We start from the raw sequence: 25,741 nt of genomic DNA on the forward strand, positions 1-25,741 counted from the left end.
TGCACAAGGTGTTTGACTCACTAAGAAAAATCTATGGCAAGGCATAAGATGTCATGACATAGAGTTTGAAAACCTTGCTAAGTTTATGAGAAAGGCCTGTATGCGTTTGTCACTTTGCTTTTCTAGCTGGGCCCTTCTGACTCTGCACTCAGCTGCGCCAGGCCAGAAGGAGCACTGGGACAGACTGGCAGTGAGACTTCCTCCCCAGGTCCTCATCCGCTCAGTGGTGGGAGTAACTTATCTCGCTGTCCAGCTGCACCTTCTGGCCAATGCAAGTGGGGGTCAGTCCTTCCGCACACCAAGGAGATGTGTAAAGCACAGCCCTGACATCCCTGCCCATTCTTCTCTTTTAGCCTCCTCCTCCACAGGACTGTTTCTAATTTCTTGCCTTGCTGTCACACTTGCTGTGCACACCCATTCATCCTCAGGTTCCTGTGGGATAAAAGGAGGATTAAGTTACCTGATTTCTATTTTGGGCAAGAGTTTCAGAGCCCTTTCCTGTCCCGAGTCCCCAGGATCCTGCAGGGCTCTTCAAGGATAAGCTTTTTCAGAAGAGAGGAAGCAGAGAAGACTCCCATAGCAACAGCCCTCCTTCCCTCTATCTTTTTGTACCACTTTGCATGCATCCTCTGGATTTTCATCTGCAGAATGGAAAAAGATAAGCTTTGCCCCATTTTCCTTTCCAACAGGCACTAGAAGATTACTGAGGATTGGGAGGCGTAAAAAGGATAAATATACAGGAAAAAGAGAAAAAGCTCAAAGATATATATGTAAAAGGAAGAAAATGATGAAATGACTAAGAGTGAAGAAGAGGAAGGTCCAGAAAAAGAATCATGATCCCAAGTATCTGTGTAGCTGAGGCTTCCACTTCAATGCTAATGTGCACTTCCTAGACTGATGTAACTGTTCAGAAGCATTCAGTGCATAGAAACACTAATTCCAACCAGAACCCCTTGAAAGGATCACTGAACCCTCATCTTTTACGAAATGTGCTGGAATAGCTGTATCCAAGCTGCAGTTCCAGGGGACAAGGAGAAAAAGCCAGAACAGTGTGGGAGACTACAACACGCTTCCACATTCTGCTTGAGATTGCTCCCCAAATACGTCCTACTGGGATAATTTAAAACTTTAAAGATCTATGATCAGCGCACGCAAATCATGTCCTCCTTTGCTTTTTCTTTATCATCTTCCTCCCAACCTTCCTCTTAGTTCTTTGGGTCAAAAGGGCATAACTTCCTGTCTGCCTCCCAAAACCATAGTCTTATTTATTTTGAAACAAGAATGAGCTGAAGATGGATTTTATTTTTCAGATAGCTGAACATGAAAACATTTGAATTAAATAGGAACAGAATTTGAGGGCTTTTATAAAGGAAAAAAAAAGCAAGCAAAGTGCAGTATTCCCTCAGAATACTTGCAAAAAAGAAACAGATGTGAAGAAAATCTAAATGTGAATATAAAATAAAATCCAGACCTGTAAAACTTTTTTTTTTTTTTTTTTGGGGCAAAGAATGCCAGATTTATTGATATGTGCTCAATATATGAAAACATATTTTAAAAAGTGAAAAATAAGGTGAAAATACAGCATCACAGGGCTGAAAAAATCAATGAAACGAAAAAAGTGAGTGAGGATTTGCAGAAGCCAAATAAACACTGACATGACTTGAAGAGAGCAAACAAAATAATCCTAGCTAGCAAAAGGAAATCTCTGCATCATAGGTGAAAAAAAATTGGAAGTGACTTCGAAAGATGACCTTTTATCTTCAGCAAGAATTTCCTTGCTAAATTCTGGCCCTAATGAGGCTGTAGTATTATCTGCAGCTGATCATCATGCTCCTTAAAAGGATGATTGTTTATTTTTTATGAATCGGAGGCTAAGGCTACTTTGAAGTTTCCAGATATTAACATCACATACGCCCCACCGCAGTGTGGGGGTTGTTTCCAAGCGGAAAGATTTAGAAAATTGTACAAATGATCTGCTAAGCATAAAACTCATCCCAATGAGATCTGTAAGTTAATCACTTTACCAAGTGTAACATAAACTGGTTTTTTCTCACTATTTTGAGGAAGAACAAAATAAAAGCCACACCTGAAAACTCAATCAGAAAAAAAAGTGGGATTAGAGGCTTCATCCTTATCTGTTGAACACTTAGCACAAACAGCTACAATCCTTATTCCCACTAGCAAATTAAGCTTCATTCTCAGTGAACTCTGATGTTCAAAATACAGGCTCACTCAAAAAATCCCAAGTGTGTATCTGACTAAAACCAGGGGTTTGGCTGTTACCCGTTTTTCTTCTTCAGAATTTTAAGACATGTAAGATGTTACACACACAGGTACAGATTCTAATTCTTTGATGCATTTGGCACATCAGTGCAAGGTCTTTCTGAAACTTCTTCAGCAGTGATGACAGCCCAAAGTAACCACTTCTAAACTTTCTTCAGTTCCTACCTTACAGACCAATAATTTTCTGCAGCCTCTGATGTTGGATCCAGCAGTGTACTGTAATCTCATATAGCAGCAAAATCAGTACAGAGCAACCCTGTGCATAAGCATTAACGTTAGAGAACACACAGAATTTCTGTTGGGTGTATAAGCTCACAAACAGCTACATTTGAGGGTATAACTGCTGACTGGGGATATTAGTGTGTATATAGTGTAAGCTGTTAGATACAGCAGAACACAGTTTAAATTGTCTCCTCTCTTCTCCTCTTCTCTGCTCCCCTCTCCTCTCCTCTCCTCTCCCCTCCCCTCCCCTCCCCTCCTCTCCTCTCCTCCCGTTTCCCTCCTCTTCTCTCATTTCCTCTCCTCTCTTCTTTAATGAATGTGCTCTCTGCTTTACAGCTCTTTAGTGTAGACCTTTTTCATGCTGTGTACAAGGAAACCAGACATATGAGATTTAAATTATTTTTGTGTCCTTTACATCTTTGATATTTTCTCTTCTATACTCTGGAAGAATCCCATCCTTATGTCACAGACAGATGACTTTCTGTCATCTCCAGACAGATGACTTGGTGTGAGTCTTGCTTGAAGTCACGCAAATAGCATATACCTGTTACAGAGTGACAGGATGATTGATATCTTACCAGCAGAGATTGCCCTCCCCTTTCTAAGCAATCTAATTGAAAAGGTTAGCAGATAATGCCAGAAGCCTGAACTTTGACACCTGGGATTCCACCCCCTCTGCATGTAAGTACAAATACATATTTTCCAAGCAAATGACCTCCCTTTTTCTCCAAACCTGAGAAGGGTGACAATTCAGTAATTTGCAGATCACTGCAAGATAATATTCTCTTAAAGATATAAAATATTCTCCCAGTTCAGCAAAGATCTTGGAACAGTTAAGTAAGTTCTCCACTCCTGAAGCAAAGAACCATTATCAATAACTGCTCATGACTTCCTGGCATCCTTGCCATGACACCCAGAATGTCTCAGTTCCCTCTTTCACCCCACTCAACAGTTATGCAGAACTTTGAAGAGAGATGATGAAACAACATGCATCTTGGAAAAAAGGCACCAACTCTGTTTTGGTAAAGCTCCATGGAAATTAATCAGTTTTGTGAGCAGAAGAACTCATTAAAAAGGACTGAAATGCTACAATTTCAGATTTTGTTTTTGCCTAGAGGTCTCTAAACTGGCAGACCCACCTTAAAAGAAGCTGGCAAAGCTGCAGTGAGGCAAGTCAGAGGTGATTCTTGCGGGGAGAAAGACAGGCATCATAAAAGTTGCTGTTTCTTCTCTGATACCACACATCCTCAAGGGCATCTGTTTCTAGATTATTAAATTAATCTTTAGCCTGTGATTCATTTTTGTTTCTTCACAAACATAAACTCCCTTGACAGCTGTTCTGCTCAACTGAGGAAAGCATTAGGCCCCAAAGGAAGATTTTTGCATGTGGGAGAGAAATGGAAATGGAGACTGTGGAACCTGGAAGGGCAGATGCAGCCGTGCTGTAAATATGACTTATTACTGTGATTTAGTGATGTGGCCCTTGAGTGCATGGATGTCTTGCAGACCATGCTAATTGGGGAAGTACAGGGAAGAGGAAGGAAACCCTTTCAGCATCATGGTAAATGCCCAACTTGGTTACCTCCCACAGGAGACACAAGTCATGATCTGGCTTCACTGTTTTCAGAATTATGCAGAGCACTCATCTTTTTGACATGCCATTACATCAACCAAATCCTCACAGAGGCACACATATAGTATGTTTGTTGGGTTTTTTTATTTAATCAAATTATGAAATGGTTTTTCTGGGGTGAAGAAATAATTGTTTGGAGTTGCTTGTAATGAGTTCAAGAGAACGAACAAATCTGAAAATAAAGACCGAAATAGTTGCTAAACTTTCAAGAGGCTGTTCTTTACCTTCAGTAAAAAGTCTTTAACTAGAACATTCTCTGTTCACTGGCAGGGTGGTTGGAACTAGGTGATCTTTAAGGTCCCTTCCAACCCAAACCTTTCTATGATTCTATGAAAAATGTGCTAACATAAGCATCAAATGAAACCAACCACCTGTGTGTCTCATAACTCCATTTTTACTAATACTGGTTTGGGTACATAAAGGTTTCTGCTTGTCCTAGAGGAAACAGTGAGTTTACAGCTGTATGCATAAAGGTAATTGGGGAAACTAGTTCAGAAAGCCACTGGTTCAAAACTAACTGTCTGGCTGTGCAATGAGAGAACCCTCTGGAGACTGAAGCAAGCTCTTCACCAAGGTACTTGTTTATACTTTTTTTTCTCTATAAAACTCAGCTAAGACTGTCTTATCAAATGTAGCTGGTCAGAAATGTAACCGATAAATTAGGCTAAAGTACACATTTCTTTTGTTTTCATGGGTTTTTCACCTTGGTTTTAATAAAAGTTGTTAAGATCACTAGCACATGTGCAATTTTACAATGATGGTCTCAAGGAAAGAAGACTCCTCTAACCTCTGGGGGAAGGTATTGAAAAGTTTGCACTGCTTTTGAGGTTAATTCACAGACCAGAAGACACTTATCTATAACTTCTGAAATGTGGTTTCACGAGGCTCTGACAGGCAAACCAAGATTATCAAGAGAGCCAGAAAGACTGAAGAAGAAACATATAACCAAGTAGAAGCAGGTTGAAGACTGTTATCTGTAACTGGCATAACACTGACCCCCAAGACAGTCCAGTCTTTCCTAGTAGCCTCCTGTCTGTGCTGGACAAGAAGAGAAGACTTTATATCTCTGTGGAGTTGTGCAAAACAACAATTTGTTCCAGAAAGGAAGAGATAACAAAGTCTGGCTTCATAATGGTTTTACATATTTTGACTGTGTTTTTTGGTGCCTGATAACAGCAAACTGCAGTTGACTCTAATCACATGATTAAGGCATTTATCGTCATGTGGACTCACTTGTGTCCATGGCTTGTGGAGCTCAATTACCCTTCCTCCTGATGTAGCACTAACAGCGTCTTCATTCCAAGAGCTGATTTTCCCAGAATTTTCATAGAACTTGGTTGGACTTTTGAGACTATTTCTGTCAATTTGGCTGAAATGGGAAAGCTGTTATCAGGGAGAACTGGCAGACACCACACAAACACATCAAAGTGTGTAAGTCTACAGTCGCACAGATACAGGTTCTGTCACCAGCGCTAACATGGAGTGTGATCACCAGACTCCTTTCTGTAAAAAAATGGGTTAAAGTTATTTCTGCCTCTTTGAAATTGGGAAGCCAATATTTATTTCTGAAACACCAACAAGCGTCTGAAATTGTCCATGACTGACCCAATGAAAGTTTAGAGGAACACCGATGTGTTCACTACAGTTCTGTTAATTCAGACATGAGGCAGCCTGAGCAGAACTGGAATTGGAGTAAAATCAAAAGCAAAATGCTCTAACATGATCATAAATGTTTGTCACATAAAAAAGTGTATTTACTACTGCTAACTGTGGTCTTGGAATTTGCTTAAAAAAGTCCACTCTCATTTCAATTTTCAGCATCATTGTTGCAATTTTAAACATGAGATTTTTTTAGGGACCATTTCTTGCCTTGTGTTAGCTTTCTGCTAAGTTACTTATGATTAAAGAAATAATTTTTATAGAATTAAAAGTCAGAAAAGAACACTACAATATAAATATGTATGATAAAGAACATAAATGTTAAATTGACATATAATTCTTAATCAGTTTGGTAATCAGCAAAGGCACAAATTTTAAATAATTAATTTTGCTGGCTATTTTGTTCTTCATACTATTTATTTCCTACAAGTCAGAACATTTCCCCTTATTCTGTTTGCCTGTTGTATTTAGCACAAAAAGAAAGATATACAAGCTGATTAGATATATACATTATCAGAAAAGGTGGAGGGGAAAATAAAAGACTGATAACTCTAAGAAACTTTAAACTCAGCAGGTCTCACCCATGCAGAGGGAGGAGGTTTGTTCTATATTATTTTAAATGTAAATTTTAAAACATCTACTTCCTATTTGATAAGTATTTCAACAAATTGTCTGAAACCCCTGAATATTTTTAAATCTCTGTCTTTTTACATTGTTTTAATTTCACATAAATGGATAATTTCTTATTTTACATACATGAACTTCGTTTGAAATGAATAATCAGTTTGTTTTCTGACCTCACCTGTCTACCAGACTACAGAATAATTCTCTTCCATTTTGACCACCATCATGCCTTATTGCTAGTGCTGGGGAAGAACTGCTAAATGATCTAAATGAGAAACATACATATATACATCTGCATTTAGATGTGTGTAGGCTTCCGACATACCGAGGAAAGTACAATGGTAAAAGCTTACACCGACTTCTCAGGAAAATGGTCCATTAACATTAACTAAGCTTTTAAAGCCCTGTTCCTTTATTTTATTGTAAGTATTGACTTTTAGAATGACTTAAGGCTGGAACTCAGATCAAAGGCCCTTACTAATTTTCTTATTTATTACTGGGAGTTAAGAAATTCCTGTACAATTCCCGCAAAGATGCAGACAGAGTCTGGACAGACAGACAAGTGAAAAGTGGGAGCTAATGAATATTGCTCTAGTGTCAGACAGGTAAAGCACTCCCCTCTTCCTGTTAATTCAGTCGAAACAATGAAGAGAAAAACCCAACCCACTCTTGTCTTGTTTGGCTTAGACGTGAACCCTTGATAAGACTCTGGAAAACAAGAAACTTTGTGATAGATTTTAGCTACCTTTGGCTGAGAAACTCATATGTCATAAAAATGTAAAAATAGTGGTGTACTTCTGCAATCAATGTACTCAGCTTGATATGTTGTAGATAACAAAATGACTGAGAAAAACTATAATATAACATTTTTACTTGAATATTACATACTTTTCATTTCTCTACAGAAAGGATATCCCAGCAGGAAGGAGAAAGGTGGAGCACAATCCCTGTAGCATTTCTTGTTCTGCATTGTACAAAACTTTGTAGGGACACAGGAAGAGGATACGGAAGTTTCTACAGGAAAACGGAGAAAAGTTCAAACATAAACAGCATCCAAAAAATTTACCAACAGCTTGTAACATTTCCTTTTTCTCTTTAAATATTTAAAGACACTTACATTACAGCATAGTTTACTACACATTTCTATGTGTATGTATTTTTGCAATTTTTGTAGCAATAATCTCTCAAAGCCATTTTGAACATGAATTATGCAAGCTATATTACATGTAGCAATGTAAGAAATCACCTATTTGGTGTAGCATCCTCCTTTTAATAGAATGAGCAAGTGTCAGTCTAACAAGTTTATACTGCAATCTGCGTTGAACTTTGAAGGAACTTGGTATTTAACCAAAGTCCCCCGAAAGATCACTTCCACAATAAATACCTGATTGAAACCCACTGAAGTCAAAAGAAACTTGCCATAACCTCAACACCTTTTACATAAGGATGCAAGATCTTGCTTCAGCAAAGCTTAGGAATGTGCTTAAATCTGGTGTTGCATGCAGCTGAACTGCGGATGAGAGGGTGATAGCCCAAGACTTGTCTTTACACATGGAGCAGCCATGCCTCGCTGGATGGTGCCAGTGGTGGGATACAGCCATGTTAGCTATTTCTATAGGTTTGTGGTTGCTGAAGTTATTTTGTGTTGAGCACAACGTAAGAGCACATTGCTAACTTTTAAGAACTTGTTTAATAAGTATGGACTTCAGCTTGTTTTTATAGTCTTTTGCAAAGAGTGGTTCTCCACAACCTGAGCCTAAGTCTGGTTGTGAAGGAGCCTACAGTTAGTGCCAAAGAAGCTTTCCATGTAAATGTGGTATCTCTTGATAACACCCAGTCAAGAGCGCACGACAATAGCCAAGGCAATATACGTATTACTGTAGTTTCGGCTGCACATCAGCAATCTTCTTAGGATAAAGGGAAAAGAGACTAGGAGAGAGACTGGAGTCAAGAAAACACAGGCTACACAGGGAGATTAGGAGTGCATGGAATGAAGAGGAAATAGTTGGAACTAGATGATCTTCAAGGTCCCTTCCAACCCAAACCGTTCTATGATTCTATGATTCTAACTATCACTAGTATGTGATAAAAGGGTATCAGGGGGGCAAATGGATATCAGCTTCTTGACATGTATATTTAAGGTACAGGCAGGACAGCATTCCTGATCTAACATAAAGAAAACCACTATATGAAAGATGTATGAAATGGGAAATTTTGGAGTAACAAGATCAAGTTTGCATTGCAAGCCTACATTACTTGATTTTTTTAGAGGGATCAAACATTGCCACTTTTAAATGACTTAGATGTATCTCTACACTGAAAGCTTTTTCATACTTGTAGTTCAAATGTATAGTGAAAAAAAAAATGAATAAACCCCCCTTATAGACAGCTGAAAAGTGATTCCCCATTTCAGCTGTATTGAAGGCAGAATATAAATCTAAGGGATATCTATGTCTTCTAACTTTAAGCACGTAATCTGGGCAGTTGAGTTAGCTGGGGAGGCTTTCCAGGATCTCTGCATAGTCAGCAGAGAGAAGTGGGCGTCTCTGGATCATTCATATCAGAGTCCTAATGTACATACTTTGAATTGTTTTCTGAAGTCTCTCTCTGCTACCATTCACCAAGAAAAATGAACGCACTTGCACATGTAAGGCAAAGGTATTATGGCACATTCATTTTTCAACTTTTTGTGTAATGTGAAATGTGACTTAGAGAAAGGATTTTCTAGCAAGCAAAAGGCAGCTACAATTATGCTGGCAGAAGTCGTTTTCCATGAGAAACACATAATACATGTACTTTATGGTCTGCACCAGTCATTGGTTAAAGGGTTAGTTTTGACTTTTAAAATGCAAAGATATTTTTAAGATTTATTTGATTTTCAAAAGTGTGTTTTATATGAGGTTTATAATCATGATTATGGAGAGTGAGAACAGGGAGGGCTTTAAGAAAACATAATACATATAGAATACATACATAATATAACATAATGTGATTTTATTAGAAAATGCACATCAAGGACATACATAATAAATTTGTAACTACAAACATGATAATACAATCATTTGAATATCATAATCAAATACACAGTAATTAGAAGAGAAAAGAATATTGTCACTTGCACCTAACTGGAAATTGTTAAGTAGAAATGTGTCCTAAATTTTGTGTCATACTGGGAAATATAAAAACTATAAGGTCACACATTGAAAATAAGATCTACACAATTTCACTCATCGTCTAAAAATGTTAGAATTAGTGTGGGCTGAACAGAAGTGGCAGTGAGCTGTGCTCCATTTGACCAAAAGCACTTGAGAACAGTAAAAGCAGTATAATTATATTCAGATGCTATGGTGATATTTTGCAGTAGAAACACCTTAGTTAAGTTCTATTTAGAGATTAGGTTAGAATAAAGTAGACAAATGGGAAACAGGCTAAAAGAAAGAGAGACCAATAAAATGTAACTAAAGTTCTAGCTCAGACCTTTAATTAATTAGCTTGGAAAAGAAATAGCAGTAGAACAGATTGAAAGGTTTAAGAGAAGCACAGCGACCTCTGAAATAGTTCATCTTTGCAGTTAGCTTAGTCCTCAGAGTTATTAAAGATTCTTGGAATCCTCTTTCCCTGTTTTCATGGGTTGCTCAATTAGGTGCTATAGGCTCCTTCAACATACAGTAATGTGGCATTCCTTAAATAACAAAAAATCATCAGCAATTACACTGCACACAGGAGGTAATTCCTTATAAATCTTTCACTAAGAAGGCAAACGTAATGAAATTGTACATGCAAGTGATGCTTTTACTTCAAACATGTTGGGTCATGCGCTTTCTTCCACAACACACAGCGAAAGCAAAACATTCAGGAAAGCAAAAATGTGCCAGAGGAAGAGGAGTGTAAAAGCAGTAATTTCCCTCAAATGCTCCTTCCTGATCAAGCCCCACAGCGTTCCAGAGCTGAGTAGGGGAGAAGAAGAAACCCTTGGGGTCTTCAAAACGTCATTCCCTTAAGACTGAGGGCAGATTTCTAATTGCAACCCAGCAGTAATGCTCATTCACAGCCTCTCTCACAAGGGACTGGAACATGGTCCCGGAAGAAAATAGAACTCCCTGGGAGGATGGAAGAGGCTCCTACTTTCTTGCTAAGGTCCTACCATGTGCACAGTATACTTGTTTCATGGTGTGAAGAAGCACTTACCCCTCTCCTGCCTCTGACAGAAAATATTTTTGGTTAAAACTTGCAGAATTTCTTTGTTCCAGAAAATGTGGCATGAGGTTTTGAACCTTTTGATGATGACACGCAATTGTTTTCCTGACTGATCTGATCCAACTTTGAACAAGAAGTTTCTCAACAACAAACACAGTTGTGTTGATGTCTGCCATCTAAGAATTTTTCTAAAGCTCACAATTTTGCTCTAGATAGCTCAGCAAAAAGCCCAGGAAGAAATAGTTCCTGATGGGGAACAATGTGCAGTCGAGTTTCCATGGGTTTACAGTCAGTGCTACACCCTGGAGGTAGCACTGTACAGTATTGCAGACAGCACTTTTCTTGCCAGTGAAGCTGGCTGTGAGATGAGATAAAACTGAGGACCTGACCACTTTGTGAGCAGTATGGATCCCCTGGGATTTTTTGCAATAATTAAGCTGTTGGCTCTGAAGCCCGTGTTTGTCCAGCTACAGGAAAGTGTGAAAGAGAAAAGCCAAACCTGCTAGAGGAACATTCGTCAATAGTGATGCAACATTTGCAAGGCATTTAAATAGTATGTTGTGAAGGGCAACCAAGAATCCTACATAAATTAGGCTGCCATTCTAACTCATGTAAATAGTTTCTATATACCCACTTTCCAAAATCCCCTGGAAATCCCTCTGTAGCTTGGCAGGTGGTTATTCAAGCTAGAATTACTAGAAAATAAGAGAGAAGAATGGTTATGAGTGATTCTCCCACAGAATCCATTGTGTTGGTTGTCATAAAGGCAGACACAAATTTGAAGCCTCTTCACTGAAGCGCCTGTCATCTAGAAAGAAATACGAAGTGTTTAGAGAGGGTGAAACAATGTATACATTCATTAAGTAGATTTGCAATTAAAATATTAAATGAAACAACAATTATTCCCAACTGCTTTCAACTTCGTTCTTGATAATTACATGATTATAAGCATCTATGTACATTTAAGGAAAATTGTGTACCGCAAAGTGACATTGCAATTATTTAATTTAATTTAATAACTTAATTACAGTGGGACTGAAGGCTCAGGGTGAAATTACACTAAAACCTACACCAACACAGATATAAGCCTCTGCCTGAAGAGCTTAAACAGATATCTGGAGCACAGCAAATCTACCTCATTTTTTTGTTCCTTCTTTTAGATTGGTTAATTACAGCAGCACATGAGATTTATGAACGGTTTAAAAATATGGTAGAAAAAATCTGAAAGGACAGACAAAGCCTGGTTTCTTAATTAGTGTAATCTAATAAAAAATGAGGCAGAATTATAGTCACTACACTTGGGAATTCTTTGGGGTGACTTTTTCAACAGAAGGACAGGTTTATAAATACAGGCTCTTCTACAAACTCTACTATCCTTAGACAAACAGGACACAGAGAAATCCTGGGTGCATATGTTTGTTCAAGGATTGCCTGAACCCACCAGATTAGGTCTTTCAGCAGCGGTAACCTGCCTTACTGGTTGAAGGGGAGCTGTCTGTAGTTACACTTAGTCCTTTATGAGTGCAACAGCTGTTGTCTGGACCAACTCTGAGCAAGGAACAACAATTTCCAAAGTTAAAGCCCCAGATCTTCACAGCTTGAGGACAGGACTAGGGCTTTATAAGTAACGGTTGTAATGATAACATGTGCTGATGAAGGGACGTGAATTGAGACACAGACATCGATTCTACTAGCAAAATAACCAGCATTTTTATGACTACGTTAACAAACAGGTTTTCTGAGTGGAATTGCTTTTGCAGAAGGAAAAAGCTCTTACACAATACAAACCCGCAATTTTCTTTATTCATCCTTTTGTACTTTTGCATAAAATAATCCATAAGGATAACTGTAAGTCTACATTAAATTAGCCAGGCAGATACCGCAGATGAGAGTTTCAGCAACCATTCTGTAAAGCACAGTGTTGTTATAAAGAACATAGATGTAATTCCAAAAAGTATTTTCCCAATGACATCCAAAGTGCTAGAATCAGTAGCCCTGGCCAAGAGCTCACATTTTCTTCCACATCCCACAGAGCTTTTGGAATTCCTCATGTTTTCAGCACATCCTGGTGGCTTTATTCCATTAAACAAGTTCTGCACTTTCTTCTCCAGCATCTGTAGGGTAATATGAAGAGCTCTCATCTAGTGGTCATCCACCCTCCAGCAGCTTGATTTAGATTTCTAGCTCATTATCTAGACAAAAGTAAGGCTGGTGCTGTCAAAAAAATTCTAGTGCTGTCAACCAAGTTACACCATAATAAGTATAAGAAAGATTTCAAGCTTTAAACATCTCTTAAAAGACATAGTGTTGTTTACTTTCTGTAAAAGAAAAGAAGTTATACTGGTTTTGAGAGTTTGTTCTCAGATCTCCATGCCAATAACTGGTCAAGGCAACTCTGGAATATCTCTGCTTCACCTCTTGTTCACAAAATCAATGAACAATAAATGAAGATCAATGCTGGTACCCCCAGCTATCAGTCCAATGTGGCATATCAGCACCATAAGAGCTTCTCTGGCTGCCCTGGTTTTGCAAATCCGGGTCTTCAGTTGTAGTTCCCAAACAAAGATTGATCCCCGTGTCCTAAGGCTTACAGCAAGGACTTTGTCCACTGCATTTTGATCTAGGAAATACGCTATCTCAAATTAAACGTTTTAATGCTTCTTTATTTGGGAAACACAAATTGAGGATTTAGCAGACTTCGCATCTGCATTCTAAAATTCAGAATGACTTCCAAAAGGGAATTATTTAAGGAAAGTTACAAAATTACGGTGCCAGTACCATATTCTTGCTCTTTCATGTTAGAAGGCAAGAAGGAAGAACCTGATGGACTTCCACAAGAGACTCGCAATTTGCTCACCGCCAGCTGTTCAGATGCTATTGACTAATGCTTAGGGGCCAACTGTGACGATCTTTTTAAGTCCATCAAAGCATACTTTCATTCCCAATGACATTGTAAGCAAAATCCCAATGGAGTGATAAAAATATAATCATCACTTCTGTGTCACTGCATGTCAAGAACATTCTGAACTGCAGTTATTGGGCTGGATTGATAAATCTTGTGCCTGTTAAATAGCAGTGCAGTGTTGATTTTAAATCATTATGCATTGAAAATCACTGATGCACTGGGCAGAGAGAAGATAATATCACTCTCTCTGAGAATTTCCAAATGAAATTAGAAGTAGACAGTACAATGCAGATGTATGAGACACAAGTGAAGACACAAAGGATGCAAACTCAAAATACTGGAAATGTGTGCCTTTCATTGAATCCAAACCAACACTTTCAGTCTGAGGTCTACAGCTTGAGGGTCAGAACGTAAATCCCAATCAGCCAGCTGTCACTGGCTGGTCTGTCTCTGAAGTATGATGCGAATCCGGAAGGACCAGTTCAGAGCTGATGATTTGAGCATCTCTTGACTTTTAAAATGTCATTTTCCTCAGTCTATGTTGTGCCATGGGGCACTGCTTCTGTATTTGGCCATCTGCATGAGGTCCAGCTTGGGAAGGCAGCCAGCACATCCAGCAAGCTCCCGCACACCACCAACCCTTCAACCTCCACTGATCAAAAGTGGAGGCACCGAACACCTTGCTCCACCAGCACCCAAGCCCCCAGTTTGGTGGGACAAGAGCAGACACCTTTCGCAAGGCCAATTCTTCACCGAGGCCCCTCCTGATGCTCTGGGAGGGCAATAGCACAGCTCGTAAGCACTTCATACCCATCTCCCTGCTGTCTCCTGGGGACAAAACGGGTGGTAGATGTGCCAACCCTGGAGACATCCAGGCTGGATGTGGTTCTGAGCAACCTGATCTAGTTGAAGATGTCCTTGCTCATTGTAGGGGGTTTGGACTAGAGGACCTTTGAAGGTCCATTCCAACCCAGGCTATTCCATGATTCTATGTTTTTGGGAAGGCACTCGAGCGGGCTGGGAGCCGAAAGGCGCCGGTGGGCCAAGCGCTGGTCTGTCGGGAAGCTCCTCCCCAGGGGTGTAGCACAGGAAGAGGTGGAGGTCGGGGGAGCCGGCGGAGCTCCCTGCGAGCCTGAGGAGTTACCGTTAGCCGTTTTACTATGTGTGTGTCTTATATTACAGCCATGCTGCACATCAGTGGCCAGAGCGAGGGGAGAGGGGAGGAAAAGCCTGTTTACACAGACTGCAAACCGCCTGGGGAATAATGCAGGAAAGGAAGTGAGCCGGCTCTCTGTCTGACTGCTCTGACTTCCTGCTCGCTCTCTCACACGGGCACACGCACACACACACACACCCCGGCCGAAGGGAAAAAAAAAAGGAGAGAAAAAAAAAAATCAGGATCTCATTACAAGAGCAACAGAGCGTTTGCAGAAGACTGTCAGCATGGAGAACCGAGGGATTTTACCCAGCTCCCTGTAAACTACCAGGAGAGAGCGGAGAAGTCCCTCAGCCGCTGGGTAGGTACAAGTGCTGCTGCGCCTGCCTCGACTCTGGCGAAGTTTCGGGGGGCTGCGGGGAGGGGAGGGAAGGGGAAGCGGGCTGCTGCCGCGGGAGGCTGTGGGGTCCGGCGCTCCGCTGGATGGCGGGGCAGCGGGGCTGGCGGTGAGCAGCGCCGGGGGGCAGCGCGGAGCCCCACACGGGGCCGGGGGCCCCGGGGGTCCTGCCCCGGGGTCGGGCCCGGCCAGCGCGGCCGTGACGGTGGCAGGGGGCGGCGGTCGGGGGATGGCTGATGGAGGGCGCTGGAGGGGGGCTTCTGCTGCCTCAGGGGGCCCAGCAACCCCCCGGGAGCGGCGGGTATAGGTGAGGGGACGGAGCGTGTGTGTGGGGCAGGCGCGGGAGGGGGCCGGGGTGTGAGGAGAGGCTGGGGGGGGTGCGCTGCCTGACAGGGCTCAGCGGGTCGGGGGGCGCCCCGGGACCCCCCGCAGCCCCCTCGGCGGTGCCGGGTCGTGTCCGGCTGCCGGGGCCGCGCGGGCCTGCCCGGGGCGAGCAGCATCGTGATAGCGGCGTTCGGGGCGGCGGGGGCCGCGCGGGTGCCGGTCAGGGCGGCGGGTGCGCCGCGGGGTCCCCGGCGCCGAGTGGGGCCGGGGGGTGGTGGTGGAGAGAGGGGAGGGAGGGGAATGCTCCTGCAGAAACTTCAGAAGGGGCTTTAAAAAAGAGGGGGGGAAAAGTGTCGGGAGAGTTTCTGGCTTGTCTGGAAACAGCAAGACTAATTGCCATGCGCTTCCGGTTTGAAACTGGCAGCAGACAACATCTTGAAAATGAGTCACTGCAGCTCACAAAGAAACTCTGTGGTTTTCTCCCTCTCAGGTTTATGTATTTGCTCCTTTTTACAGTTTCCTTTGTAGTCTTCTGCCTTCTGCCCGGCCCTCCCCCTCCTCGCTTTTCTTAGCCAGCCCCTGCCCCAAGACCCCTTGGCCGATGTGGAGAGTTTCCACGAACAACCGAAAAAAAATACTAAAAATGTTTGTAAGGAAAGAAGGGGGGGGAAAAAAAAAAAAAAAAAGAAGAAGAGCGAGAGAAAGGGAGAGAAAGTGGAGAGTTGTTTTTGGATCTAGCTTTGCTGAAGGTTAGAGGGACTCTGATGCTGCAGGGGGAAAAAGTTCCCTGAATTTTCCACTGGCTGCAGGAAGAGAGCCCATTTAGTCATGGCTAAGTAATGTCTGCACACACACCAACTAATCTCATTAGGAGTTTCCGTTCCCTAACACAGGAGGGTTTTGTGAAGCCCTGTCAGCCTTTCTAACATTGCAGTTGAAAGGGAGACAAGTTACATCTTTATTTACTTAGGGGTATAGTGCTAACACAAGTTTATACAATGCAGCATCTTTTTGGTCATGAGGACTCCAACTTCAAAAGTCAATGGTTTCATTTAATTTCAAGCAGAAAATCGTGGTTCGTCTTGTATTTTGCTCATGCAGACTTTTTGATTATTTCAGATTAAAGGGAGTAATTTATGCATAAATAGAGTGAAGTGCAGCAGTAGGGTGCACAGAAGGCTGTGTTGCGATAAGCATGTTCTGTGCATCTGTGACAATTGCATGTAATTGCATGATTGATAGACTTGTGCCAAGATACAGAGGTGATGGGCATGTTTGAAAAGTATATTCACTCTTGTAACCTTCCTGTATTGGTGCTATTACATATCTAATTTTCAGATGATTTTGTAAACACCACTTGTGACTTAGTGGTTTGTGTAATTATTTCATGATGATTTATTTTCATAGTGGTCAAGAATGAAATCTGTGTTCAGAATGAGAAAGATTTTTGCCATGCCCTGCTGATCTTTAAATTCAAATTAGAAGTTAACAACCTTTTGCAAAAAAAAAGAAAAAAAAGTGTCTGGACCAAACAAAGAAAGTGCAGTCTTGCTTGCAAGTGGGTTTTATCTTAAGGAAATGTCAAAAAATGGGAATAAAATTGCATGTAATAGGAAATAACACTTAGCTACTAACTTGAATTATTATGCGATAGCATTAAACTAGCAAATACTGTGAAAAAAAGTAGTACTTGGATGGAGAACTAATTGCAGTGTACCACGTGTATACCTTTGAGGCTCTTCAGTGTTTCCTGTACTTCCTATGTCCAGGCTGCACAGTAAAGTTCTTCATTAACATCACTTTACAGAGGATGTTTACTAGTGGATCAGTGACACAATCTCCAGACACAGATGCCTCTTGATTTCCTAGTTAGACGGAGAAGAATTTTAAGAACAGTACGTAAACCAGAAAATTCTTAATCTCTGTTTCAATGAAATGCAGTCATCAGGTAGTGAGAGCTATTTTCTGGTTTTGAAGTTTTATTTCTTTTGTAGAATTCTAAATTTTAGAGAGGTGCATTACTGGGCATGATGTTCAGAAATGTGCTGAATGTGTTATGGAACAATGTGGCATACAACACCAAAACTCACTGAAGAGCCCTCCCTACCTCATATTATCTCTCTTTAAAATATGAACATTAAATTGCCCACTTACTGCATTAAATATTGCTGGAATTTCACTGTGCCATCTACCAAATCAGTGTAGGTGAAGCATACACTTTCACACACACAGTTATATATATAGTCTATCTACACTACATAAATTTCATATATTGTATTCGCTCAGCATAAGTAAAACCATCTTGATGTCCTCATAGAAAAACAGATGTAGTATACCGCTTGTGTGTTCTGTATATTTGAAGGAGTGCATGAGAAGTAATCCATAGATGTGTTAAAAATATAACAGTTCTGTTTGGAACAGAAAAAAAAAATCCAAATATCAAGTAGTGGATGATATTTCCACTTATATTATAAAAATGTCTTGAAGTGTTTCCACTGTAAATATGATTTTGTTCTTTTAACTGCTTTAATTTAAAAAATATAATAGTGTGTGAGAAGAATATACAGTATCTGCTAAGGGATGAGATATTATCATAATTGCTTCTATCTCGATTTTCCAAATCACCTCCATGAGTTGATCCTAAAAAGAAAAAAACTACAGGCTTATATCCTTTCTGATACCACCTGTATGCAACAGCTGAAATAAGCAACACGTCTCAGGGGGAGAAACTCAGCTGCAGCCTTCTTTGTAACTGTGTTTATAAACCACTCAGCACATGGATGTTTTTGTATGTAGAAACACAAATCTCTTTTGTTTTATTCATTAGCAGTTCTTACTGCTTACTGATTCACAGTAGTTCTTTGCTCCTGTTGCTTAATGTTATTTCATTAAACTTAAATAATGAAAACAAAGCAGGGTTCTCACCCCAAAGACTGACGTGTTCCCCTTTGCTGTGCGTGAAGACCAATTATGTTAACCTTACCTTCTCGTTGTAATGTCCTTCTGGGGATGAAGGCTTCTTATGATAGAGGTATTCTTATGGGAAGTTATTACTGATAAAGTGACTTAATACAAATGAAGCTGAAATCTACCTTAGTTAAAAAATCTGTTCTGGAGAATTTAGCACAGAATGAAAGTAATTCTGCAGGTTCACAAATGTGCATGGAGCTTGCTGCTTGCTCTGAGGGTTGTATGTTTACATGTAGGAAGATAGGTATACGTAATATTGACATGGAGGTCCATCAGCTGTACAGAAAATACAAATCTTAGCCTTGGGAGTGCAATCACGTAACATGTTGCCAAACTAAACAAATGTTCGGCTAGTAAAGATAAGGGTGAGTGGGAAGAGGGTGGGAGAATCAACACACAGTTATTTGGGATGCATGTATTTACAAAAAAATTATTTTAGCAAGTGTATCTTGGTAATATCACATACTGTTTGTATGGTCCTGTAGTTACCGTTATCTCTGCGAGTGGATCTCTGTCATAGTACTAAATAATCTAAGATAGCAAAGAACTGATAAATTAGCTCATACTTCCCACAAAGATGTGACAGGTTGGACTCTTTTGTGCAATTCAGGCAATTTATCAGTCCATGGTTTTCTTCTGGCAGTGGTGGCTCCGGTGTGCAGCATGCCTGGACGCTGCTGCTTGAATCCGTCTGAGAGCCATGACACTGATTACTGGACTCTGTCAGCCTGGGCCAGTTTCAAAGAGTACTTAGTGTTGGTTTTGAGCTGTTGCGTATCTTTTGTAACCACACCCAATGGTTCATGCAACAGGCTGTCACTGACAGGCCTTTGAATACCGTGTTGCGCTGTGTATCCCTGGATTGATTCACCATGGCTTTTTCCTGGTGTTTCCCACAATAGGGAATCTTAACAGTCTTGAATCATTAGACAGATGTTTACTTCGTCTGTGGCTTGTTAAATGAATCAACTAATATTCTGGAGGCTGTTGAGAGCTCGTGAAAGACTGAATATGTCTGTTCTCATGTTGAAGTATTTTGTTGAATAATGAATGATGAAAGAATTAGTCACAATTTTGAGGAGAATGTCAAGGTGTAGGCACAGGAAGTCCAGCTCACTGCACTGTAAAATACAAGGCTGAATGTATGGAAGCAAAGCCGATGAAGCACAAAGTACCTCTTATCTGTGCACTTCACAAAAACAAACTGCATCTTTGTCCTTAAAACTTTAACTCATGGTGGGTTTGTATGTCAGTAATTTATAGGCCAGGTTGGATGGGGCTTTGAGCAACCTGCTCTAGTGGGAGGTGTCCCTGCCCATGGCATGGGGGGTGGAACTAAGGTCCTTTCCAACCCAAAACATTCTATGATTTTAGAATTATATCAGAATTCACATTCTTAAGGGTTTGCTGTTAATTGTGGATTTAAATTCAAAAGCTTTTTGGAGGAGACTTGCTGCTTTTCTAAAAGCAAAACCTAAAGAAAATACCTGCCATGAGCATTGATATGAAGATACAACTAAGACACTACCTGCCAGCTAATTCAGTGCCAAGTAATACCTATATAGTCATTCTGCATTTTTAATTTTGTACGAATACTGTGTTAGTTTTGCAGTATCAAAAGTACCCTGGAGCTGTTAATCTGCTTAATCAGTGTAATTCATGGTCAGTATCTTACACGGTACTGAATAACTAAATACTTAGTAATTATTTTAAAGTTATATTACATTTAAGAACATTAGAGGCCAAATTTTGCCATTCCTCAAGCAGATACAACTCCACTGAAAATTATACTTTTTTACTCCTGTGGAGTTACAGTTGCCAACACTGTGCCTGATTTTGGCTTGCTTGGTCAAGCAGCATTGCTGTGACTGTCGAGCAGTGGGGTTTGTCTTTTTTGTATCTATGGATCCATAATTATTTTTGAGCAGTTGTGCAAATGCGTGTGTTGCAGTTGAGCCTGCTGTAGTAGGACTGTGGTACTTTTGCCTCTCCTTCAGGAGGAATCCACTGACCACATGCTGTAATCTGCTCACCTGTATGATGACACCTATGAACTTTTAAGATAAATATCCATCAACTACATAAAGAGAGGTTTGTTTCTAAAGACTGTACATGTGCTCTGTCTACATCTGAGTGGTTAGACACAGCTAAGGGTCTTCAGAAGAAGAATTTCTGTAGGAAGCAGCAAACTCACTTTGTTTTGATCTTTTAAAGCGCTTAGGCATGTATTTATTTTCGAGTGTGTCGGCACTTCTGTTAATGCACTGAGACAAGCTGCATGTTGCAAACATTTAAATGCTAGTTTAGGCCTTGAATGTAGCTAAGGCATTGGAGTAGCTCTTGCTTGCTTTGTGCAAGTGTCCTCCTGGTCTTCCACAGCTCTCAATTTTGCAGTGTCAGGATGTGCTGAGTGTGTGAAGGATATTGCCCATTCTATGGCTTCCCCCAGATCTGTTTCAGAGAGTCGTTTCAATCACACCTGTGTCTCTGCTTGCCAATTTGCTAAACATTTGAAGATTCAGGGTATAGCTTGGATAATCTTTGCAAATACCAATTAGTAAACTAATGTGTTTTGGCTCTCATGCAAACAACCCGGTCTTCATTTCTTCTGCTTTAAAGTATACAATTTTTTTAGTCTTGCTGATCCTAACTTGAAGACCATTTGAGGTAGTAGGAGAGGAAAACTTACATCTTACACATTGTCTTTTAGTTTTAGCTGTTGTTAAATTATGTAATGAATCATTTGGTTGTAAATTTTGTGATTCTCAATCATTGAAAATTGGTAAAAGCTTTCTAAACACTAACCCAAGTATTAAGTCCTGTTAATATAATTTTACAAAATGTGTATTTCTCTGAAAAAGCAAAGAAGTTCGTGTAAAATATGCTTTTGCAGTTGTACCAAAAAGAGTAGACTTGGATTATATACTTCAGCTAAAGAATCTAAATGTTTTCAATCAAATGTTCTCTATAAGTTTCCCATCCTCATTTTGCAAAACAGCTGACAATTCATCTGCAAAACAGATTTCTATTATGCATCCGTTTGCCTTTAATGTGGTGTCAGCACCTCTTTACTGTATCTCTGTGTATTTCTTCATCTCTTTTTTTTTTTTTTCCTATGGAGACAATTGATCAGATGTATTTCAGTTGAAGCTTTTTGGGAAGGAGACTAATGAGTGTTATTGTTTTAAAATGTTTATATTGTGGTAATGTTGAGTGGCCTCTGTTGTATCAAGTCACAGTACAGCACAAACAAAAAGTTTATAGGCTCAAGTGCCACTATTATCTCTTCCCAGCAGTTAACAGTAATTCATGAGAAGAAACAATCTTTAAAAAGCATTTAGAAAGTAGGAACAAATTCCTGTTGCAGCTCTGTTAGTGAAATCTGGAGAAAGTTGACTACCTTCAGAGGATTTCTTCCGTGCTGTGCTAATCCAGCTGAGATGAGTATGTGAGTTTAGATTCTAGATATAGACCTCTCTGAAGTCTGGTGACTCAGAGCAGACTCAGAGCAACTGGCGTATGTGGTTAGTTTAGCAAACTGTAAGCGTGGAATAGGACTGGTATAGAAAGTATGACTGCAGCATTCTTTCAGTACTGCTGCTTCGGTACTGAAGCTCTGCGACACAAATGCTTCCAAACAGAGCAGTATCAAGGCTGGGTTGATTCCCTGGGAGTAGGGCACAATAAAACTGACTCCGCAGTCTCAACCAAGTTGAGGAGAGGGGATAGAGTCTTTATGTTTTATTTAAACGTGGGGTTTTATCCAGGATTCAGCATACAAATCGAAATAGTGGCTGTTGGGTATCCTGAGCAGCAGAGACACTAACAGACCAGTTGGTGTATTGATGTCACTTCTAAACATAGGCAGTCTAGGCACTTAGTATACATCCAAGTTTGCTGTAATGATTGAAATAGTGTGCCTTTTGTCTCACTTTCATAATTTGCAGCAGCCACGGGAAGTCTGTTTAAGGACACACAGACAGTACAGGAGAGTAACAGCCAGATCTTCTCATGGCTGAAATCTTGGTTATTATATGATACATTCTGTTGGGTATTCCAGTGTTTAATGAACAATGTTAGGGGAAATGTGTAGGTGTGACTTTAAGGTTCTTGTTCATGTAATAGACAAGTGAGTAATGTCAGAAGATAAAAATCTTTTAATCGGGTTTCAGTTTAGCTTAGCGCATGATAAACATGCATATCAGAACTTTGATTAGCTTTGAGAAAGGAGGAGAATAGCACAGTTTTGAGATTTTGACATGTAAGAGTGACTCTTAATTTAGATTTTTACCATGAGACCATTGCACACGGAAATAATAGCATTTAAAGTGAAAAATACAGACGTGACTAGTGCTGTGACTAGTTGCTCATTTTTTATGACTGAGGAACTTCCACCCTGGCTCATGCTCCAAGAACTACTGTGATAGCACTAATGTTTTGGGAAGAAACCGCCTGTCTAAAATGTCTCCAGATGTATGTAGGTTACTATCTGCTGAGTTGTGTTACACCATTTTCAGTACAATGCTGTGACTGACTCCCCTTGCAACATGGCAGTATACAGGCAAACCTGTATGTTATTTAATAGTTAAAAGGCTCATTTTGCTAATCCAGCAAATTCTGAAAATTCAGTGTGCACAGGAAGGCGAGCTGTGACTGCTGGTGTAAGCTGCAATGATCTTGCTGTGCTTCAGGTCTCACAGAAGTTGCCAGCCACCTTGGTCTGCCTGAACAGAACTCCCAGGACTACATTTCCTGTCCTACTGGCCAGGTTCCTCTCTGCTCAAAAAGACCTGCTTGTTTATCTAAGTTTCTAGTCCAGGAAAAATCAGTCAAGAGGGAAAGATTAGTTTAAAAAACCTGAATATGAAATATATTAAAAGCAACATTTGAGACAGTTGATAGTATTAAAACACAATTTAAAATAGTAGGGCCACTAGCATAAGTTACAAAGCATTTGGTCTGCTGGTTTAAGAAGGGAGTATAGATAAGGAAGAAGCATTTACATTTGGGAATAATCATTGCTTGATATGTCAAGTAAACTTTCAGAAAAGCCACTGTTCCCGAAGGCTTTATCCTCTGCCCACTTTAGTTATCTTTCTGTTTTCATACATACTTTCTCTGAATTTATCAAAAGGACTGTCAGAAATTTTAGGTAGGACAGTCAAGTAATCATGATCTGTCCCCTACTGATGCCGACAAAAATGTAAGAGAAAGTCATATGGGAAAAATAAACATATAGGGCTGGCTTTGAAAGCAGAAGTCCCTGGGATTACAGTGTAGCATATTGCCAGCATGCCACAGATGTGCACCACATGAGCAGACAGAAAGCAGTGTGAGGAGTCTGCATTCATTTTATGTCTGTCCCAAGGTGAATGGTTGGAGCCATTATGGATTTATGTAGTTTTGTTTATGGGTAGCTTGAGAAAGAGTTGAGCAGGTTATTTTTTTAAGCCTTTCTCAGGGAGGCAACTGGCCATGTTCCCTCCTGCTAAGGGCTTTTAGTCCAGTCCTTAGCTGGAGAGATTAAGCCTATTTCTTGAATTGCATCCTCATGGAGAGTCTGAAAACACTGGTGTTTTAGAGGCAGTGTCATCGCACCTCTGCTTGGCAGTCGACCAGTCCTTTGTTGTATTAATTTGGAGGTTACAGAACTTTCCTCCTTTGGACATCTGCCTCAGCCTTTCTTTGACATAGTTAAAAGAATTAAAAGCTGCAAACATTGTATTACCAAACATGCTTACTGGAGGCGTTACTGGACATGTGTATGGGTGCTTTCTTTTCTGCAGTGGAACTTGATGTTATCCTATAATATTTTGCTAGATCTTGCCGCTGTCTCTTTAATGTTGCTCTTAACCACAGGAGTCTGTTTATTTTTTTAAATGAGCTGGGCCAGAACAGTGGGTAATCTTGCTTGAGAAGGAGACCTTGTAAGTTATTACTGTAAATAATCTTTTAAGTTAGAATATAAAGTTAAGAGAAGACTATTATGCTGGGGCAGCAGAATAGGCATACCTCATGTGACTCTGTTAAGGATATCGGCCAGCAAAACCCTCTGTGCTTTTTTGGCATGTCCTTAAACCAGTCTGGATTTGTGTGGCAGCATTACTGTAGTTTTGCGGCAAATCAGAACTTGTGCGCCAGGCACCCTGTAACTTTTTCTAATGTTTCCACTGGGTGGTGCTGCAGGAATTCCTATTTTTTTTTTTTTTTTCACTTGAATCTGCATTTCCCAGAAAGACGCCTCTGAAATATAATAGGAGGAAGTCCTGATTTAGAAAGTTTTTGCAGTTTCAACACAATGGAAGAACTCGGAGGATGCTCTGGCAGGAAACGTCCTGGTTGCTGGATGTGGAAAAATTACCAACATTCCTTATCATACACACACAGAGTTCCCTAAAGTGCTCTGGGTATGGATCGCACCCTTAGTTTGGGTTATTAATTTTACCAGAGAAAGTTCTACATCAAGTGAAAACAGGTATATTTACACACTTGGTTGTGAGATTAATTTTTCAAGGCCAATTAAATCAGAAGTAAGTTCTTCTAATGAGTACTTGAAAACTTTCTGAGTAAACAAATTGATATTTGTTTTTCCTCCTTTCTGGCAGAATCACTAACTTCTCACCAACCACATCCTATTTATCACTCTTGAAGCATCTCTGTTGAGAAATAAAGTGTGAGGACTGAGTCAGACTTTTGCCTTGTTCTTTCAAATGTTTCTGAGCAAGCATTCGGGAAGATTTGGCAGTTGTCTTTAGCCTCTCATGATATACTCACTGTTACACGGATGAATTTTCAGTGGAAAATGTTGCAGCTACCTGAGTTTTTGATTATTCTAGGAGAGTTTCTTTTCTTCATCAGCACCCTTTTGCTTCTGTAATCAAATGCAAAACAAGTGTGCTTCAATTTTTTATAGAAACTAAAATGTAAAAGAGAAAAATTGGCCTAAAGGCTTTGTAAACTGTTCAACTTTCCATACAGATGCTCGCTTTAGAACTATGTTAAAAATGTATATAGCCGAAGCAGCTAGAGACTGCCTTATTTTGTATTTTTCTCTAAATATACTCTTTGATGTTTGTCATTATGGAATAGGCTTATTTTGGTAATTTCCAACAAAAGTTTTTTAAAACTCACATAACTGTTTGTAAGTATTAATATACTTAAAAAATCAGTATGGTTTAGCAAAATCTCAATTTCTAGTATGGAGAAACAGTGGTTAAAAAAAGTAATGACAAACGAGCCATGTTCTTTCACGTGTTATTGCAGCAGTCATGTCAAGGGTTAAAATGAACCTGAGACACTTAGAAAAATAAAACCAGAGCTGCTGTTACAAACTGGGACAGATGTAGGAGGCCAGGTTTCCTGTGGCCCATT

At 40.1% G+C, this 25,741-nt stretch overlaps 1 protein-coding gene across 1 annotated transcript in view; it reads left to right on the forward strand.

Annotated features, from left to right (window-relative positions):
* The first annotated feature begins 14,616 nt into the window (after nucleotides 1-14,616).
* ELK3 (ETS transcription factor ELK3) overlaps nucleotides 14,617-25,741 on the forward strand; it is a 39,489-nt gene continuing 28,364 nt past the window's right edge. The window contains exon 1 of the mRNA XM_030480816.1: nucleotides 14,617-15,040. The gene's annotated coding sequence lies outside the window, so the exon portion shown is untranslated. The remainder of the gene's footprint in view (nucleotides 15,041-25,741) is intronic.

This window comes from Strigops habroptila, chromosome 3, assembly GCF_004027225.2.
Source record: "Strigops habroptila isolate Jane chromosome 3, bStrHab1.2.pri, whole genome shotgun sequence".
Classification (NCBI taxonomy): Eukaryota; Metazoa; Chordata; class Aves; order Psittaciformes; family Psittacidae; genus Strigops; species Strigops habroptila.